The 5,546-nt window shown below is 44.5% G+C and overlaps 1 non-coding gene across 1 annotated transcript; it reads left to right on the top strand.

Moving 5' to 3' along the window:
* The first annotated feature begins 2,820 nt into the window (after positions 1–2,820).
* LOC120365211 (small nucleolar RNA U13) lies at positions 2,821–2,921 on the top strand. The gene has a single exon (XR_005580218.1). It is a non-coding gene; the product is annotated as a small nucleolar RNA U13 (small nucleolar RNA).
* Positions 2,922–5,546: the final 2,625 nt, after the last annotated feature.

Raw genomic sequence — 5,546 nt, 5'->3', positions numbered from 1 at the left:
AACTCAAAAAAAAGAAAAAGCAGGGAAGAAATAAATAGCCAGGCTGGTTTATGATCTGAAGAAGAAAGCATAATGACATAACAAGAATAACATGTTTTAATATGGAGTCATTGTGTACCAAGCCATGTAGAAACTATTGTTTCTCCCATTTTATAAATGAGAAAACTGAGGATTTCTAAAGGATTTAAGTTAGGTTTCACTGCTAGGAAGTACCGCTGTTAGGGATCAATTCTATTTTCTTACCCTCTATCCATCAGAGGGCAAGAAAACGATTGGCCAGAAAAAGTGAAGGGCAGGCAGGGCATGGTGGCTCACACCTGTAATCCCAGCACTTTGGGAAGCTGAGGTGGGCAGATCACCTGAGGTCAGGAGTTCAAGACCAGCCTGGACAACATGGTGAAATTGCATCTCTACTAAAAATACAAAAATTAGCAAGGCATGGTTGTGGGCACCTGTAATCCCAGCTACTCCACAGGCTGAGGCAGGAGACTTGCTTGAACCTGGGAGGCAGAGGTTGCTGGTAGCCATGATCAAGCCACTGCACTCCAACCTGGGCAACTCTGTCTCAAAAAAAAAAAAAAAAGTGAAGGACAGCAGGCTGCAAATGCCAAAATGAAAGCATAGCTAGTGGTTCCTGGGGCCTGTCGATGAGCAGAGGTGGCTAGAAAGCTAACAGAACAGTGACTGCCAAATGCAGAATGGAGCATACGCCAAATTCAACGCGGATTGAATCCTGGAACAGAAAAAGGACATTAGTGAAATCTGAATAAAGTCTGGGGTTTAGTTAATAGTAATGTACCAATGTTGGCTTCTGGGATGTGACAAATGTACCATCGTCATGTGAGATGTGGTTAAAGGACACAGGGGAACTGGCTGTACTATCCTGTAACTTTTCTGTAAATCTAAAATTATTCTAAAATTAAAAGTTTTAAATAAATTTCGATGACATTTATTTGTTTATTTTAAACTTATTTAAGAAAAGAGCATTACTGACATGTTTACAAATTTTCTTCAGAAGAGTACCATTTTAAATGGAAATGGCAAGGGTAGTGCCGTGGCAAGTCATATTTCTTGGCAGACAAGATGACAAATGACAATCACAAGGACTAACATTATTGGATGCCTATAATATTTCGGCTTCTGCCCTAAGGATGTTACATGCATGCCACACATCGTCTTTAAGATTCTTTTCCCAATTTACAGATAAGAAAATTTCTTAGACTAGTTCCTGAAAGATGGCAGGTATTCAAAAATCAGATTTTTTTTTTTTTTTTTTTTTTTTTTACAGAGGCTAAGAAATGTACCCAGCTTCTCAGCAACCGAATCACAATTCAAGTCCAAACCCTAAAAGACTTTTTTTTTAATTATTCAGATGGAGTCTCGCTCTGTTATCCAGGCTGGAGTGCAGTGGCGTGATCTTGGCTCACTGCAACCTCTGCCTCCCAGGTTCAAGCAATTCTGCAGCCTCGGCCTCCTGAGTAGCTGCAACTACAGGCATCCATCACCATGCCCGGCTAATTTTTCTATTTATATTTTTTAGTAGAGATGGGGCTTCACCATGTTGGCCAGGCTGGTCTCAAACTCATGACCTCAAGTGATCTGCCCGCCTCAGCCTTCCAAAGTGCTGGGATTACAGGTGTGAGCCAACCCGCTCAGCCCCTTCAAAGCTTTTAATCTCAGCCTTGCCACTTACTAAATCTGTGACCCTGGGCAAGTTTAAAAGGCAAAACAGAGCTAATGGATATCACGCAGTAGATTTAAAAAGTATGTTGAAAGTTGTGTAATATCAACCTAAATTCACAGACAGACAATTATTTAGGAAATATTTCAAAACTGTCAAATTGAATAACTTGTAAATAATCAGGCTGTATAGTTCTGCATGGAAATCAATAAAAATAGGGCTCAAAGTAACGGTTCCGAAGAATCCTTGGGTACAACTCTGGGTATGAGAACCAAACACCAGACAACTGAGGAAACTGTTAACTCCCGATAACTACCAGAGCCTTGAGGAAAAACATGTTTTCAGCTCTCCTCTGGGGTCAAATGACTGTAGCTCACTTAACCAGACAGAGTCCATGATGAGATTTTCTCAAGAGGGGAAGGTGATAAGGGCACATTATAATGATAGCCTTCTGGCCAGGTGCAGTGGCTCTCGTCTGTAATCTCAACACTTTGGGAGGCCAAGGTAGGCAGATCACTTGAGATCAGAAGTTCAAAACCAACCTGGACAACATGGTGAAACCCCATCCCTACTAAAAAATATATAAATATAAAAATTACCCAGTCATGGTGGCACCCGTCTGTGATCCCAGCTGCTCAGGAGGCTGAGGCAGGAGAGTGGCTTGAACCTGGGAGGTGGAGGTTGCAGTGAGCCGAGATCATGATATTGCACTCTAGCCCATGTAACAGAACGAGACTTTGTCTCAAAACATAAAAAAATAGGGCTGGGCTCAGTGGCTCACACCTGTAATCCCAGCACTTTGGGAGGCTGAGGCAGGTGGATCACAAGATCAAGAGATCGAGACCATCCTGGTCAACATGGTGAAACCTCGTCTCTACTAAAAATACAAAAAATTAGCTGGGCATGGTGACCCATGCCTATAATCCTAGCTACTCAGGAGGCTGAGGCAGGAGAATTGCCTGAACCCAGGAGGCAGAGGTTGCGGTGGGCTGAGATCATGCCATTGCACTCCAGCCTGGGTAACAAGAGCAAAACTCCATCTCCAAAAAAAAAAAAAAAAAAAAAAAACGTAAAAAAATAAAGCTAGGTCTTCTGATGACCGACGCCCAGTCATCTCTACTGAAAAATAAAACTAAAAACTCCTTTTGTAGTTCATGAGCATGATGATTGTGTTCACACACATGTGTGAAACGTACCACCACAAACCTTGTTACAACATTGGTACATTACCCGTCTGGCATGAAAAAGAGAGAGAAAGAGAGAGAAGTCCCTGACTCACACCTCTGTTCACACATATCTTCATTTTAAACTAGATCTTGGCCTCAACTGTCATAGCAAAAGGGAGGTAACAGCAGAAAAGCTAAAGTTTTCTTGGCTTCCAGGTTGGCAGGAATCTAGATTCAAGCAATGTAAGGACTACTGAGGAAGGGTTTCAAGAACGAAATTTCGAGGCCTACAACATCACTACTGTATCACTCACCCCCAACCTAGGTACAAAGATGAGGCTGCTGAAATCCAATTCACACATTGCTGATACAAAGCTGCTTGAAGCCTGAAAAGTCTGAAGCCCTCTTCCAATACATCTGCCCAGACCTCCAGCCATTCTAATAAGCACAAAAGCAAGAAACATGCCTCACCCTTCCCCATCCCCATACCCGCCTAAAATGTGACACCCTTGCACATCTTGATCCAAAATAGATTGCATAAACAATAACAAAACCCTAAGCCTGGAGTCACATATTTATCTTTTTAACAAATATTTATTCAGCCCCTACTCTGTGCCCTGGCACCTTTTCTTCTCCCTGGATCCCTGGGGCTGCCTTTAATCTCCCGATTCCACCCTTGCTGACCCTGCAGGTCTGGAGTTCATAATCTAATTTACTGTTCCTTCACCAGGGTCCCACCTTCTGCTGTGCAGTTCGGCGGTCCTTTTTCTCCAGGATGGATTATTGTTCTACACTCCTCTCTGCCCCAGGCTTTACTTCTTTCCTCCTGGCTTAATTTCAGCACCTTAATCTCTTCATTGTTCAGCCCTTCTCGAAGTTCTTTCCATCTCCTGCCACAAATATCTGATCTCAACCAGCCCACAGAACAGCCCATGAATAGAGCAAATGGGGCTGAAAGAATGTAACTGATTTGCCTGTGCTAGTCCCATGAGTGAGTGGTCTCATTCAGCAAATTCTGTAGCCAGGTGTGGTGGCTCACGTCTGTAATCTCAGCACTTTGGGAGGCCGAGGCGGGTGGATCACGGGGTCAGGAGTTTGAGATCCACCTGGCCAATATGGTGAAACCCCAACTCTACTAAAAATACAAAAATTAGCTGGGTGTGGTGATGGGCATCTGTAGTCCTGGCCAGTCAGGAGGCTGAGGCAGGAGAATCACTTGAACCCGGGAGGCAGAGGTTGCAGTGAGCCAAGATTACACCACTGCCCTCCAGCCTGCGTGACAGACTGAGACTCCATCTCAGAAATAAATAAATATATTTTTTTAATTCTGTAAATTAATAATGGTAACAATAATAGCCTGCCCTCGAACTTGAGCTGATGGACAGGTTGCAGCTATGAGTAATGATCAAGTCTAAGGATTGACCTTGGGCATGAGTGGCACGAGGCATGGAACGGTGCAAGGCCACTTGAAGAGGGGAAGCCTAAGAGACACTAAGTTTAGATACTATATTAAAAACAATCATCTGTAAGGATAAAACAATCATCAAGAAGGATGACAGAAACTGAGAGGGTGAAAGGAACCTTGAAGGAATGAGGGCGTGTATGGGAAGGAGGACGTGTTAGAGGACCACAACTCAGTAGAGTTTGATGATGTGACAGTCAGAGGTGGTAGTCGGAGCCGTAGAGTGGGAGGGAAAATGGCCTGGATGCAGGAACAAGAACACTCACCCCATTTGCAGGGCCCTGGTCTGAGGAGTGTGGGAGAGAAAACAGCCATCCACGGCAAGGAAACAGCGTGCTCAGGAGATCCAGGTCTAGCAAGCAGGTGAAGAGAGCATTCAGAGAAGTGAGCAAGTGAAGCTTTTGAGAGATTACAGCTGAGGTCCCTGTGGAAGTGTTGCAAAAGCTGGGGAGGGGGCCGGTGCGGTGGCTCACACCTGTAATCATCACTTTTGGAAGGCCGAGATCAGGGGATTAAGAGAGGTCAAGAGTTCGAGACCAGCCTGGCCAACATAGTAAAATTCCATCTCCAATAAAAATGCAAAACTTAGGTAGGCATGGTGGTACATACCTGTAGACACAGCTATTCAGGAGACTGAGGCAGGAGAATCGTTCAAACGTGGGAGGCAGAGGTTGCAGTGAGCCATGATTGTGCCACTGCACTCTAGCCTAGGCGACAGATTGAGACTGTCTCAAAAATTTTTTAAAAAATGAAGTTGGGGAGGGGTAAGACATGGGATCAGAAAAAGAGATACACAAGGTCATGTGGACATCAGAGTCTAAAGGATGAGAGGTGACTTGGGAAACTGGGCTGACATAAAAAGGGAGGAAGGGGAAGGACATGAAGGAATTCATCCCAGGATCCCAGAGCAGATTGCAGTGCCACAGCTGTGAGCTTAAGCGGCAGGAGGGTGAAGATTGTCAGGAACATGAAGAGTTCTCACCCATTGCAAATTAATAATCTGTTGGGGGGAGCCCCATATACATGACAGAACGATACATCCCAGATTCCTTTGGAAACTGCAGATATGGAAACCTATAGGAGGGGACCCAAATCCAACAGGAAGGGTCATAAAAAACTTCGAGAGAGAGAGAGAGAGAAAACTTCGAGAGAGAGAGAGAGAGAATTTGGCTGGGCATGGTGGCTCACGCCTATAATACCAGCACTCTGGGAGGCCAAGACAGGCGGATCACGATGG

This window comes from Saimiri boliviensis, chromosome 7, assembly GCF_048565385.1.
Source record: "Saimiri boliviensis isolate mSaiBol1 chromosome 7, mSaiBol1.pri, whole genome shotgun sequence".
NCBI lineage: Eukaryota > Metazoa > Chordata > Mammalia > Primates > Cebidae > Saimiri > Saimiri boliviensis.
This window is presented reverse-complemented; position numbering and strand designations above follow the sequence as displayed.